This window comes from Pongo abelii, chromosome 8 (assembly GCF_028885655.2).
Source record: "Pongo abelii isolate AG06213 chromosome 8, NHGRI_mPonAbe1-v2.0_pri, whole genome shotgun sequence".
Classification (NCBI taxonomy): Eukaryota; Metazoa; Chordata; class Mammalia; order Primates; family Hominidae; genus Pongo; species Pongo abelii.
Genome location: NC_071993.2, coordinates 3820990 through 3837371, shown reverse-complemented (window position 1 = coordinate 3837371; position 16382 = coordinate 3820990). Strand labels below are relative to the sequence as shown.

General features: G+C 42.1%; 1 long non-coding RNA gene across 1 annotated transcript in view; it reads right to left on the bottom strand.

Annotated features, from left to right (window-relative positions):
* Positions 1 to 5132: 5132 nt before the first annotated feature.
* Positions 5133 to 16382, bottom strand: part of LOC129048147 (uncharacterized) — a 22167-nt gene continuing 10917 nt past the window's right edge. Inside the window, exons 2-3 of the long non-coding RNA XR_008510246.2 lie at positions 7991 to 8062; positions 5133 to 5381 (exon numbers count right to left, since the gene is read on the bottom strand). This is a non-coding gene — a long non-coding RNA (uncharacterized LOC129048147). The remainder of the gene's footprint in view (positions 5382 to 7990; positions 8063 to 16382) is intronic.

Genomic DNA, 16382 nt, shown 5'->3' with positions numbered 1-16382 from the left:
CTGTCACTGGCAGTGAGAGTAGAACTGTCTTCCCTTCAGAATCACTGAATGATCAATAAAAAACACTCGGCAGGGCATGGTGGCTTACGCCTGTAATCCCAGCACTTTGGGAGGCTGAGGAGGGCAGATGACGAGGTCAGGAGATTGAGACCATCCTGGCTAACACAGTGAAACCCCGTCGCTACTAAAAATACAAAAAAATTAGCTGGGCGTGGTGGCGGATGCCTGTAGTCCCAGCTACTCGGGAGGCTGACGCAGGAGAATGGTGTGAACCCGGGAGGCGGAGCTTGCGGTGAGCCCAAATCGCACCACTGGACTCCAGCCGGGGCGACAGAGGGAGACTCCGTCTCAAAAAAAAGAAAAAAACACTCTGCCCCTGTGGGCAGGAAGTGAGCCCTGTAGGTTAACACGTGTGTGTGCCGCAGCCAGAAGCCCCCGTGCCAGCCCCTCTTCATGACATGGTTGGGGCTGCAGTTCCTAGGGACACAAACACATGAGATTCGGGGCCACAGGAGACCCCTACAGTGAAATGACAAAATGCCTCCCTGTGCAGCTCAGGCAGCGGAAACAGTGTGATAACGAAGAAATGGAAATAAAACCACCGTTTTTTGTTTTTTTTTTGTCCTGTAGCAGGAACGTAGGTGCCTGCAAGGCAGTGCATTTCAGAAAGGGTGAATGATAGTGGATTAAAATTATCTCAAAGTGTTAATCCCCACATTTACATTGTGCTTCTACTGTATTGACAGACTTCTTTAGTAAGTATAAGGGAAAATTCTCTCCTGGGATTCAAACGACCAGCCTGCTCAGAAAACAGAGTAGATAAAGAATTACAGACAGACACAGACACACATACAAACACACACAGACCATACACACATACACACACGCAGATATGCAGGCAGACACACAGAGAGACTCACAGACACACATGTGTACACACACACAGACATACATACAAACACACACAGACCATACACGCATACACACATGCAGATACGCAGGCAAACACACAGAGAGATTCACAGACACACATGCGTACACATAGACACACAGACACACATGCAAACACACACAGACCATACACACATGCATACATGCAGATATGCAGGCAGACACACAGAGAGACACCTACAGAGAGACTCACAGACACACATGTGTATACACAGACACACAGACATGTACAAACGCACACAGAGCATACACACACACGCAGATATACAGGCAGACACACAAAGAGATTAGCAGACATACATGTATACATACAGACACACATATACACATACATGCACACACACAGATACACACGGACATACACATATATACACATGTACATACACAGATATACATACACACGTACACACATGCAGACATATAGGCAGACACACGGAGAGACACACACAGACACACATACATACACAGACCTACACACATGTACACACAGACACTGGGATATATAAGTACCTATAGACCCTGTAGAATGATCTTAACCATTCCTCTCTTCCTCCAATAATTCACATTTCTAAGTGACTCTGATTTTCTTTAGCTTTAAACGAAAAAGCAAAATGCTTTCTATAAGACCTCTTTGTTTGAAAGTATATTTTTAAAAAGATTCTGAATGGAAGATATTTTTTTCAAGTCCTCTCATCTTTTACTTTTCTGCTGGTGATATCCTCCCTGAGTCCATTTGGACAAAGACCGTGGAGAAGCCACGAGCGTGACACCCGGCATGGAGCCTGCCCTTTCAGAGCAGGTCAGAGCCAAAATAGACAGCAAAGGAGAACTAAATCCAGGTTGAACAATGCTGGCCCAAAAATAGCAACAGCGTTTATGAGCACAGCAGCAGGAAAGGCTGCTAATCATTTGCCAGGATCTTTTATTTGGGTTTGTCACTACTGAGAGACACTGGGGACTTGAGGCCCCTGTTGAGTACACAAGTCCAGAATTCCAAATATGAGACTCTAATAATAATATCTGGTGCAGAACCGTCCTTCCATAGAGAACTAAGGAGCCAGCGCCTCCCGTGCTCCCCAGGAGCTGGCAGGAGGGTTTCCTGGGCATCTGCTCTGCAGGGGCATCCCACCAGGCTCTGGCATGAATCCTCCATTCACCCTCACAGCTCTTGTTCGTAGCTTTCAGTGCTCCATGTTACCAATGAGGAAACTGAGGCCCAGAGAGTAAGACGGCCCAAGGCGACACAGCTGGAAAGCTCTTCCTGTCACACCACGGATCTCAAGTGTTCTGTGCGGTAGGGAAACAGTCACCTTAGACACTCTTAACTACAGAGCGTGGTGCAGCCGAAAGTGTAGATCGCAGGGTAACTCTCCAAGAGCACACCCACAGAGTGCAGGAGGCATGCAGAAGGGACAGAGCTGCATCCCCTCAGGGATGGGTGGACAGAAGTGGCTCTCCCAGGTGGTCTGAGCTCTGTGGAAGGCATCACCCTCATCGGCAAAGGCAGCCAGCAGGACAGTCAGTCCATATAAAAAACAAGCCAGAAGGAGAGAAGTGAGTTTACAGCTCTTGACCACACTGTGGGCTGGGATGCAGACGGATATGGCTGGAGCTATGGGATGTTATAGGGAGGCAGAGCTAAGTAAGCCTGGAGGGGGCTTGAGGTTTGGCAATTCACAGCCAAGATTCCAAACCAAGTGATGCTGCCTGGAGGGATGAGATCTTAAAATGGGAAGTGAAAGCAGTGTGCAGGCATCGATCAATCTATGGCAGGAGGATTATTCTCCTGAAGCACAGAGCAGACTGGCAGAGAGAGGGCCTGGAAGGGAGGACCAGCTGGAGACAACTGCAGAACTCAATTATCAGTCTGATTTGAAGTGAAGCAGGAATGGCAACCCTAGTTGATATCTAGCCACAGACATTTGATGAAACAAAGCAATTCAGGAGTAGACTCTGCATTTCTCGTGGTCTTCGTCGCACCCAGAGACCCTAATTGGTTCTAACTGGTAGGGAAGGATCAAGTCATTCTGAACTGATGGAAACCTCAGCATCAGCCTGGGTCCTCTTCGGCATGCTCGCATTGGGACTGACCCATGGCCACAGAGAAGCAGATTGCAAGCTCATTCCCTGAGGGTGGTGCTTCCTACAATACTTGCAAGTCTCTCCTTGGGAACATCAGGTTGAGCAGCAAACAGGGCATTTGGAAAGTTGTTAGTGGTCACATAGCAGCATTTTCTTCAACAGGTTTATGTAACTGAGTTTCAGGTAAAGCAGGCTGACCACATGGGAGTGTTGGAACTACTCACAGGTCCACAGGACCGTGATGCATGAGACCAGTGGTGACGGCTTCACTGATTCAGCTGCAGTCACACGTAGTTTATAGAGAAGGCAACCCTGGGCTACGACAACAGGAAAACAGGGCCGTGCCCATCCTATTCATTCTTTATAACCAACGGCAAATATTTACTTAGCAATCATACAACGCCCATCACCAGATTAGACACTTATGTACAACTTAGAATTGTACTGAATGCAAATAAGATGTTAATTATTACAACTGAATGATGCCTTTATAGTTAGACTCTAGATGCATTTTTAAGATACACTTGAGGGAGAAACGTGGCCATAATGTCATTCATTATGAGGATTTTGAAAGAGAAATTGTTAGGACCCATATGCTTCCATATAAGCAACAGGATTTTAAAATTCGGGCAAAACCATGACTCGGTTTTGCTCTAAGATTCCTTTTCATGGCAGGAAATTCCCCTTCCTTCTGATAGGATGTTGTTTCCTTCTGGCTCTAAAAGGAATGTGACACCCAATTATTTGCCCAGTGGCTTCCTTCAGGACCTGGAAGGTCCCTGAAATGCCTCTCATTCTAATGAGAATCTGACCCAAACCACATGAACCTCAGAGACAGCCTGGGATGGTGTTTCAGAGGTGGTCAGACCGGAGGCCTCAGCCCCTTTCCTCCCAAACCCTCCCTCCAGGTGTGTCTGCAGAGAGCCAGCTGATATCTTCCGGCCGATGTCACCAGGTGCAGGGTCTCGAGTCTGCAGCTGTTGAGCTGGAGTTATTTGTAAAAATGGTAGCAGCAAGACAATAGATAGACATCTCATCCTGAAGGCAGCAGGGCAATGACTCACGCGGATGAATCATTTTAAATTAGTCCAGTGGGTCTCGGGGGAACCAAATTCTAAATTCAGGAAACATCAGGCTCTGACCAAGCAAAGACTGCCAACTTAATTTCATGATTCTAGAAAAAGAATTAAGAGAGTTTTTCGCTAGAAGAAAGCATAGAGAACATGTTATTCAATGGCATAATTCTGTAGATGTGAAAACGAAGTCCAAGATCCAAAAGTCACTTAGCAAAGCCAGACAAAACTGCAGGTCTTCTGATTCTCGGCTTGGGAGTTCTCTCTGCCATGCCATTGGGGAGCACTGCTCACTCTTTGGAAAACTATCGCACAAGCGTGTGAGAGCTCTGGGGTGACATGAGCAAATTATGAATTCCTCAGAGAAAACTGAGGCATTATTTTATGTAGCTAGGCAAGCATTACCCTTCCATTAGGGAAGCATTGGTTACAGCATAAATAATAAACAAGGCCACAGCCAGAGCCAGAACTGCTCACCAAAAGTTTCTTTTTTGGTATGAAAACTATGAGTGTATTTTCCCTAAGAACTTTCTGGCAACATGTACAAATAAAGCCACATCCACAGTGACAAATTGTGCTGGTTAGAGTTTAGCAGATGACACTCTTGTTATTGAAACAGGAACTGACTCAGCCTCAGCAGCTACAGATCATATATTTTATTCCGTTGTGTTGTCTCATTTGAAAAAAAACCTATCACATGGCAACACTGTTTGTTTTCTAAATAATACATTTTCTTCAGAGTAACATGTAAAATAGAGATAAAGCCTTTGAGATTTTAATTAATGTTTTCTAGGAACCAGGAGATAATTTCTCATTTAATACGTCAATATTTAAATACCGCAAAATATGTTTTCACAAATAAAATCAAATGAGTATTTTTCAATGAAAGTAAATACATGTTTAATGTTTTCGAAGGACATAGATTCTAGTGTTTGAATCTGGTTGTAAAACCTTTTATAACACTGAATAGTAGCATTACTGCTATTAACTAAAAATGGATTTTTTTAAACACATTATAATGTACTTTTTAAGGATTTTATTAACTTCAGAAATTTTGTTCATTATGACCAGGGCTGGGCTGAAGTTTGTCTTTGTCTATTAAGCTTTGACATCTACACAGTGCAAACTGATAATCTAAAAAATGTATCTCAGGACAAGGGCTTAAAACACTTAAATTTTCAGGTATACACCCAAGGCGATTTGCCTGTTGCATACTGAGAATCTGTTTACAGTTCACGGGCTACTCCAGAACAATGCCTGTGCTGCTGAAAAGTGCTGAAAATAAATAGAAAAAGATTCTTTAAGTTCTATGATTAGATGTTCACTAGTACACCCACCCAGACTTAAATGATTCAAATAGCAAGGCTTTCCTGTCTCCGTAGTTAGACGTGTGACATTTCTTGCAAATCATGGGCTTCCCTAGTGAGATAAGTCTCTGCCTGACGTACCATTTATTTTGTAGCGGGGTCTCCCACTGCTGGAAACTATTGCAAGACCACGAAAGATCAGAGACCCAGGGAGGTGATGGCTGTGGTGTCTACGCACAGAAGCCACAGAGGCCTCCCTGAGGCTGAGACTGTGTCAGAATCAGGCCCAAACCCACAGCACATCTTCCTCGCCTGCTGGCTTCTCTCTGTAAACACCAGCTCCCTTTGTGTGGTTCAGTTATCTGCAGTGTACGCAGCCATTAGAAAGACATGGACTTTTTTGTTGTTTTTCTGCTTTTCCCTCCATAAATCTCAGAATGAATAGTTTCCATCTGTAATTGTTGGTTTTATATTTTTAAATAGTGAACTAAGAAACATAATGTCTCATTATCTCTGAAATGATTCGAGCATTTGCTGCGTGCAACTCTGTCGATAACAGCACAATACAGTCATTTTACTTTGTCTGGGGGAGGGGAGATGCTTCAAGAAAGTTCCTTTTTTTTCCTCTACTAACTCTGTATTGCTAGTTATCTGCTGTTTCCACACTCTGCATAGATCTAATTTAGGTATTTAAAAAAAAAAAAGATACTCCAGACATTATCCTGGATTGGCAGTTTAGAAAACACATGTGGCTTCAAGCCTTCGTTGCAGATCTGAAGCAAATTATTTCTGTAAATGTGTGAAAATTTGACTTTCCTAAAAAATGGCTTGTGGTGCATATGTGCTCAAATCTATTCAGAAAAACCACAGCGCCTGACATTTCTTCTCCATTATTTTCCTTGAGACATGAAGAGTCTTGTATAATTTTAGTTTTTTTAAATGACAGGTTCCGTCAGTTTGCTTTTTAGAGTAACATGTTTTCTTGTGCTCTGTCATGTAAGATTTTACCTGAAAGCACTAAGGAAGCAACTACCTGCCCTGCCATCTGGTGAGGGCTTCTCGACTCGTGAGAGTGACTCGGGATTTCTCACCACAGAGGCTGCAGTCACTGTGGGAATGTGTTCATTTCAGATAGGGCCAGTCACACCTTAACATTTTCACGCTACTATGACAACATGCTACTTTAAAGCACCTTTTTTTTTTTTCTTGGTCAGGCGGTTCTGGGATTTAACTCCCAAGCACATGCTGCATTTGAACAAGATAACCTTTTAAAATAGTGTTATAAATAGCACATCACCAAGCGGATTTTCTTTCAATCGCACGGTATCTGAGGACAGGAAATTCTAGCCAAATGTTTACTGTCTACTCAGTCCCCAAAGTTAATCATTAAAACTAAGACCTGGCATGTTTTTATTAATCTGTTAATCACAACAATACTTTATTTGAAAATAAATCTAAAGCTTTTAGGTTGGCGCAAAAGTTTTGAGGATTTTGCATTAAAAGTAATGGCAAAAACCGCAGTGACTTTTGTACCAACCTGATAACTCATGCAGGGTATAATTTGCCTTCAGCCAGCTGACAGACTCCAGCATCTCATGAACTAGTGGCCACAGTAGCCACAAGGCCCTCTTGGGTGTGAACGAGTGTGCTTGTGTTTGTGCCTGTGTGTCTGTGTCTGTGTGTGTTTGTGTCTGTGTGTGTGTCTGTGTATGAGTCTCTGTGTGTTTGTATATATTAGTGTGTTTGTGTGTGTCTCTGTGTGTGAATGTGTGTATCTGTGTGTGTCTATGTATATGTGCAAACGTGTATGTGTGCCTCTGTGTGTATGTGTTAGTGTGTGTATGTGTCTGTGTGTCTCTGTGTGGGTAAGTTTGTGTGTGTTGTGTCTTTTGTGTGTGTTGTGTCTGTGTATGTGTGTGAATATATATGTGTGTGCCTGTGTGTATGTGTCAGTGTGTGTATGTGTCTGTGTGTCTCTGTGTAAGTCTGTGTATGGTGTGTGTGTTGTGTCTGTTGTGTATGTTGTGCCTATGTATGTGTATGAACATGTGTATGTGTGCCTGTGTATGTGTTAGTGTGTGTATGTATCTGTGTGTCTCTAAGTTTGTGTGTGTTGTGTCTGTGTATGTGTGTGAACACGTATATGTGTGCCTCTGTGTCAGTGTGTGTTTGTGTGTGTTGTGTCGGTTGTGGGTCTGTGTGAGTATGTGTCTCCACTCCCAACCAGGATGTTTTCTAGGGGAGGGGGGAATCAAGCACAGAAGTCTATGAAGATAGTCTATGTTTGAGACCAGGTGGGAAGAACAAGTGCCGAGTCAGAAGGAGGGGTTGAGTGGAACTTCGGGGACACAATCCTGCTAACTGTCTCCCCCTAAGACCAGGAAGTCACTGCTGTTGAGAGGGACATTTTGGTAGATCCCTGGGGCTTGTGGGCATCTCAAGGACAATATGTGACCCAGTGGATCGATAACCCAGTAGAGATGGAAATGTAGAAAACGGAACCAAACCAAGTGCCTGTCCTCCAAGTATTTGCCCCGGCTCTTCACCCTCATGGCACCCAAGGGAAGAAAAACCCACCGCTGTCAGCAGGTGACACCACCACCCAGTTTCACATATGCAGGATCTTCCAGGGAGCAATTTGTCACCATGCTGTGAAAAAAACAACAAAAAAGAGCATTTACATTTAGTAGAGCTTCTATTATGAGCTGACCATACATCATTTCACTTAATCCTAAACCAATCCTGTCAGGTCAGCACGTCTTTAGAAGAAATTAAGAGTTGGGGAACATGTCTGCTCTCGGGTGGCTGGTCAAATGGCAAAGGTCAGCCTCAAGTCCAGGCTGGCCTTCAAAAGCAGGTCCTGTTTTGATGGCACCGAATGACATTGAATAATGACATCAGTTTAATGTCTGTTATGAGAGGTGATGGATCCCAGGCTCCACAGGCGAGCTTCCAAGTTCTATGACAGTCAATAGGGAATAGCAAAAACTCCTCAAGCCCTTTGCTGTCAATTCTGTTTCTGGAGCATGATGCCTGTAACTCTCATCTCAGGCCATCTTTCCCCCAGAGCCCTTCTAACGTGTCAAGGGACCCTCGAGCTGGGAAGGAGACACACGATTCCCCGTCAGTTTCAACTTTGCAACTCAGATGTCGCTTTGAGGTTTGGAAATGACCATGTGGACATCAGGGTGTTCTGGGCTTTTGTGAGACCCACCGGACTCCGAACTGTGAGGATTTCCTTGTTTGTGTCCAGCCACAGTGAGACAAGGAGGGATCACCAAGTGAATCAGAAAAGACCTGAGCATACACTTCCACCAAACCTGCACCAGGCCAGCTTGTGTCTGGTCCACGCACCAGAGCTTTCGCACCACAGAGACAAATACTGGGGGACATTCCGGGAGGAGGTGCTGGCCTCTCTGGAATTCTGTTTCTAGGAGAGCTTCCAGCAGGACTTGGGGTGTTCTAGGCTCTTTATCTGATCAACAAAACTGTAAAACGGGGATGTTGTAGTGGCCGTAGGATTGTAAAATATACGAGAGCTGAAGGGGCTTTTGAAGTGGTAGAAACTGCTCTAAGCAGTGGCTGACCGGCTCTCCTCATCAGAGTCAAGTAATCTTCCAAGGCACTGGAATAGAAGGCCCTCCCCATGCACGCATGAATGCTGTGTTTTAAAAAACTTATTTCTTCCAAGAAGTTCTACATAGGTCCTCATGACCTCCCTGCAGTTTATATTTGAGGTTACCTACAAACAAATGTTATCTAATAAAAAAATTGCAATGTGTACATAAAGAAATACCTCAATGGATATAAAATCCCTAAATATCTTTTAAAATTAAGACTAAAAGAGAAACTGTTTATCACTTTGATAACTACATCCTGCCCACACTTCCTGGCAGATAACGCTACACCTCACTTTCAGCCATCGCCTCACTTTTCATTTTTAACTCAAAAAAAATCTGATCGACACATAATAATTGCACATATTTGTGGGGCACATAGTGATGTTTTCATACATACGATGTAAAGTGAGAGTATCAGAGTAGTTCGCATATCCATCATCTCAAACCTTTATCATGTATTTGTGTTGAGAATATTCAGTATCCTCCTCCTAGCTATTTGAAACTGTAGAATATATAGCTGTATAGTTTCAAGTCCTCCTTCTAGCTATTTGAAGCTATGTAATATGTACTTATATAGTTAACTATATATGTACAGTTATTATACAACAATAACTATATAATATGTGATTAACTATAGTCATCTAGTACAGAACACTAAAACTTATCTAGCTGTAATTTCGTATCTTTTAACACACCCTTCCTTGTCCTTCCCCTCCCCATCTCTTCTCAGCTTCTAGCATCCTCTTTTCTTCTTCTTACTTCAATGAGACCAACTTTTATTTAGCTTCGACATATGAATGAGACTATGAGGTGTTTAACTTTCTGTTTCTGGCTTATTTCACTTAACATAATGTCTTCTAGTTCCATCCATGTTGCCATGAATGACAGGATTTAATTCTTTCTTATGGCTACATAATATTCCTTGGTGCATATGTACTACATTTTCTTTATCCACTCATCTGTTGTCAGATACACCGGTTGATTCCATATCTTGGCTGTTATGAATATTGCTGCAATAAACATGGAAGATGCAGGTGTCTCTTGGACATACTGATTTTCTTTCCTTTAGATAAATGTCCAGTATTGGGTCATATTTCTATGTGTGTTTCTGAAGAACCTTCATATTGTTCTCCACAGTGGCTGTACTAGTTTACATTCTCATCAACAGTGTACGAGAGTTCCCTTTTCTCTGCATCCCAGCCAGAATTTGTGATTTTTGTCTTTTTGATAATAGCCATCCTAACCAGGGTGAGATGATACCTCACTGTGATTTTGATTCACCTTTTCCTGATTATTAGTGATGATGAGCATTTTTTCATATGTTTCTTTTTCATATATGTGTTTTCCTTTGAGAAATGTCTGTTCAGGTCATTTGCTCATTTTTTAACTGGATTGCTTATTCTTTTGCTGTTGAGTTGAGTTCCTTGTATATGCTGGATATTATGCCTCTGTCAGATGAATAGTTTGCAATTATTTTCTCACTTTCTTCAGGTTGCCTTTTCACTCTGTTGATTGTGTTCTTTGCTGTGTGGAAGCTTTGTGGTTTGGTGTAATCCCAGTTGTTTATTTTTGCTTTTGTTGTCTGTGCTTTTGAGATTCATAAAAATCTTGCAATCATAAAAATTTATAAGATCTTTCCCTAGACCAATGTATTCAAGCATTTCCTCTGTTTTCTTCTATTAGTTTTATAGTTTGGGGTCTTGCATTTAGATCTTTGATTCACTTTGAGCTGATTTTTGTACAGGGTGAGAAGTGGGGATATAGTTTCATTCTGTGGCACCTCTTCATAATAAAAACTCTCAATAAATTAATTGAAGGAAAGTACCTCAACAAAATAAAAGCCATATATGTCAGACCCACAGCTAACATCATACTGAATGAGGAAGAGATAAAAGCTTTTCCTCTAAGAACTGGGAAATGACAAGGATACCCACTCTCCCCACTCTTATTGACCATAGTCCTGAAAGTCCTAGCCAGAGCAATCAGGCAAGAGAAATTAGTGAAGCACATTCAAATTGGAAAGGAGAAAGTTAAATTGTTTCTGTTTGCAGACGACGTAATCTTACATGGAGAAAAACCTAAAGATGTCACAAAAATAAAACCGTTATAACTGACAAATAATGTTGCAAGATATAAAATTAATACACAAAAATCTGCGGCATTTCTATATAGGAACAATAGACTAGCTGAGAAAGAAATTAAAAAGGCAGTATCATTTGCAATCGCTACCAAAAAAATACCTATGTATAAATTTAACCAAGGAGGTGAAAGTCCTCTACAAGGAGATTTATAAAACACTGCTGAAAGAAACTGAAGAAAATACAAACAAACGGAAAAACGTCTCATGCTCATGGATTAGAAGAATTAATATTGTTAAAATACCCATACTACTCAAGCAATCAGATTCAGTGTGCTCCCTATCAAAAAATACCAATGACATTCTTCACAGAAGTAGGAAAAAAATTCTAAAATCTGTATGGAACCATGAAAGATGCCATATAACCAAAACCATCTTGAGGAACAAAAACAAACAAGTGAACAAAAGAACACAAAGCAGGAGGCATCACACTACCAGACTTCAAAATAGACTACAAAGCTATAGTAATCAAATCAACATGATACCGGCATAAAAACAGACACAGGCCAATGGAAGAAAATAGAGAATCCAGAAATTAATCCAAGTAGCTACAGCTAACTGAGTTTTTATGAAACTGTCAAGAACACTCATTGGGGAAAGCGCAGTCTCTTCAATAAATGGTTCTGAGAAAACTGGATATTCACTCTTCTTTCTAGACAAATGTCACCTCATCAGGGAGGCCCTCCATAAACATCCTGAATATTCACTAAGTCCCCTTGCCCACCATTTCCCATCCTATCCCATTCATAGCATTGTCTTCACCTGAGACATTATGTGTTTACCTGCTCCTTATTTTTCCCTCCACCAGAACATGAGCTGTGTGTGAGGAGGGACTTTGTTTTGATCACTGCTGCTTCCTGAAGACACAGACAATGGCCAACGCATAGTAAGTGCTCAAAACAAAATATGCATTTATTTAAACTCTTTGAAGTCTTTGCAGAAGAAGAGCAGTGTATTGACTGGTGGAAAGGTGCTACCAGATGGCAGATAATTTCTGACTCATCTGGATGTGCTAATGGAAATGAGAAAGTTGCATGGAAGAAGATAAGATCTTCTGAATTGATCTAAGTGGGATATCTCTTTATTCAGGAGGGGATTTCGGTTTTCAAGAGAAGCACCACAAAAATTGGATTTGTCAGAATCTCAATGCGGGCCTTCTGGTGAAAGGAATCTCATTTTGGGTTCCTTTTGAAATACTAAGAAAGGTTAGAACTTTGCCTTTTCATTTCATCCTTTCTTTCCCTCATTCTTTCTCTCCCCACTCTGTTTTAAAATGTCTTAGGCTTAGCAGGGTTTGTAAAACCTAGTACATTAAAATGGAAATACAATAGATATCTATCTATTTTATATGCTAAGATAAAAGCATAACCATGAACACATGTTTAACTCGATCATTTTGGAGTTCTTGAACTTATTTGTTGATGACCTTCAGGGTCTCTGGTTTAAGTTAAAGAACCAGGACTATAATTGTGTCCCCATTCTCTCCAGATCCCACTGAAATAAAAATATAGCATTACAAGAAGAACCATATAACAGGAATTGAATAGGGAGTCACTACCATACACAAGACTTCAATAAGGTTCTAGAAAACAGAAGGTGGGTGGCAGAGGGTTACACAAGGTTAGCAGGCCAAGAAGTTTGCAGTCTGGGGGACACAGAAAGCAGGTTTCAGAAGAGGTGGGCCTCAGTCCACCCAGGAAGCCCTGAGATGTCTGTGCTCAGATCAGCACACAGACTGTAGTATAGGAGTTGGAAAGGGCTGAAGACAGAGGAGCAACTGAAGTTCTATCTGTGGGGCAACTGTTTCAGTCAAAACCTCACCCTCTTTCCCCTTTTCTACCCATCAGCCATGAAGCTCAGGCATTTATGTTCCAGCAAAACACTCCTCCCAAAAACACTCTCCCCCAAAGAAACTAGAGAAAATGTTGGAGACAATATCTTTCATTGGTTAAATCTGCAGCCCGTGGCCAGCTCCCTGCACACATACTCTGAATGATTTGCCCTTTACGGAGTCCTGGATAGAATTCCTACCGTGAAGAAGTCAGTCAGGACGAAGCCTAGGAAACCATAGACACCAAAGTATCGCCAGCATAAAAGAACCAGAAATGAGAAAAACTAACCAGAAAAGCCAAGTGAAACACAGAACTGAATCTGAAACACAGTGGAATTATCTTCAAAGGCCCAAGAGAAATTTATGCCAAGATTTCTATATTCAGTGAAATTATTAATGAAGTGTATGAGAAGATTTTAAAAAATTGAGAGAGTCAAAGACACAAAAAGGCAACCTTCCACACATTCCTCAGGAAGTTACTACAGGATGTACTCCAGAGAAACTAAGAAATAAATCTAGAAAATATGAGAATGAAATTCACAAAAAGTGGGGCACCCAGGGTCAACCTTAACACATGAGCTAAGCAAGCTTTGTCTGGTTATTTGTAGTCTAGAGGTCTCTGTTCAACAGTCCAGTAGATTTTCCTTCAACTTCTTCACATGCAATGAAATACAAAATATTTGACATTTCTGAGTTGGCATATAATTTATCCCATGGATATGTACTTACTCAGGACCACATCATACATGCTGAATTTCCTAAGTGCAGACATTTAGAATGTGAAATTAAATCTGCTGTGACTTATGAAGGATAAAAGAGACAATGTTTACTTACATTTTTATATAGGCATAAAAAGGAAGGAAAATGAAGCAAAATCATTAAGGAATTAAAAAACTTGTGTCCCAATTGACAACAATCAGACAATACTTTGAAGTTTCATCTTTAACCCATGGATAAATTCTGTATTCATGCGTATAGTCATTCAAGAATTCATTCACTCAGTAAGTATTTATTGAATAGCTGGGAGAGTCTAGACATTTATAAACACTGGTTTTAAAAAGGAATACGTACCCTCTTGTGTTCAGGCTGTCAGAGGAGACAAGGACATAAAGCAATAACCAAAGCCAGAACTGCAAGAAGAAGGTAGAGACACCATGGAAATATGAGTAAGTTTCATTTGTTTATTTAAATAGTGTATTACATACTTGCAGGTGCTTCCAACCTGAAGACCATCTACCAGTTTCCCCTCCTTGTGAAATTTCCTTGGAAAATTTTTAGTGATTACTAAGTTTTTAGAAGGCATTACTGGTAGCTCATTTTATTTAGAATATAGTCGACCAAAATAAGATTAAAAGTATTCAGGAGCAAATATAACCATAACTTATTTAATTTACAGGGGCAAACTGTATTCTTACTTGCAATTGTCAGCTTCAATTCTTTTACTCAGCTGTAATTTTTTTTCATGTTCTCTACTTTTTTTTTTAACAACTTAATACTCAGTGACGGGTTTTAGATTTATACCAATGCATCAATCACTAATCTTTGGCAATCTTCCCTTTTCTTTTTGCCTTCTTATAAAGTCTAATAGTTCTGAATCTTAATTTCTAGAGGCTGTTTTATAGACTAATAGATAACACTAGTACTTTAGGAGGGAAGAGAAACATTCACAAACAGCTGTAATACAAGACATACAAGACAACAATACCCCTATAGACAGGCAAAAACTCAGGGAGTTTACCTCCCAAGCACGGTTCTGCAGGAAGTTAAATGAGTTGCATTTCTGACTCAAGCTATCGACTCTGTCCACTTCTGCACGCCCCATAGTGGCAACGGGATGTGGAGATGGAAGTCAGTCCCTTCCCTTAGAAGCTCACAGACCTAAGAGGAAGGCACAACAATCCACCAAGACTGCAGGATCCATAGCGCCCAGGGAGACCAGTGTAGAATCCTCAGGATCCACAATGAGAGCACCAGGTGGTTGCTGCAGAAAGTGAGGGAGGACAGCGAGGGGGGAAGCTGCTCAGGGCACTGGGGAAGTCCAAGGGACAGGTGCACGGGCTCTCAGTGAATGCAAGGGAGGACACACTCCTGGCTAACTCAGAAGGGCACGGAGGAAGCAGCGGCATTTGGATGAGTGACCATCCCTGTGGGGGTCCCACAGCACTTCCTAGTGCCAAGGGCATCTGGCCCGAGAGCACAGTGAAGCAGTAAAAGATCCTCTGCAGGCCTCGCAGCCCACAGTGGCCTCCTTGGAGATGGGACTATGGCTCACCTCATCTCCCTGGTACCAAGTTCTAATGATAATCATTGGAAACAAGTCTGCAACCTTCTCCTTCAATTCTCTTTGTTACTATTACACAGTGGTGGCTGTGCCTCAGCCTTTGGGCTCAGAGCCCTGGGTTCAGATCCCGGCCCCTTATTCTGTTCAAGGCTGCAGAGCTGCCCTGTGAGCTCCTGGACTCCCTCCTCCTCTACCGGCCACCTGACAGTCAGTGACCTCAGGCATGTTAGTTCCTCTCCCCCACTTCAGTTTCCAGGTCTATATAGCAGAGATCATGCTGGCATTTATCTCAGAGGGTTGCACTATGGAACACCCACTGAGTGTCACCTTTCCTTATGACCTTTCCTTACCAAAGCTGGGTGGCTGAGCAAGCTAAATACTTGCTGTGCCTCGGTTTCCTCGTTACTCACAATGGAGGTGGTGGGGCCATCCTGAGAATTACATTAAATAAATCCAAGTCAAGTTCCTGGGAAGTGCTGTGGTCTTCACACCTGTTTCCATTAAGCCTGGCTTTATGATACCAGCTTAAGATTTACTGTGATTGTCCAGAGCCTTCTTACCTCTTGCCTATAAGATCTTGCAATATTTAATCCATTATACTACTGCTAAGCACTATTGAATACACGTTAATTTATATGGTTTTGCTGAGTGTGGCAGGACAAAGAAATGGCCTCCCCAAAGATATCCATGTCAAATCCCTGGAATCTGTGAATGTGGCTTGACGTGGAAAACAGATCTTTGCAGATGTAATTAAATTCAGCATGTTGAGATGGGCATATCCTGCATTATCCAAGTGGCCCTATGTCCAATGACAAGTTGTTCTTATAAGGGAAGCGAGAGATACACTTGACACCCATAGAAGGGGAGGCAGCAACATGACCAGAGGAGATACTGCAGTGATGCAGCCACAAGAAGCTCAAAGGGGCAAGGAACAGATTCTCCCCTGGAGCCTCCAGAAACAGCATGGCCCTGCCCATGCCTCAGTGTGGATTTCTGGCCCCCAGACTGAGAGAATTCATTTCAGTTGTTTTAAGCCACTAAGTTTGTGGTGTTTGTTACAGCAGCCACACAAGACTAATACATTCTATTAAAGTACTAAT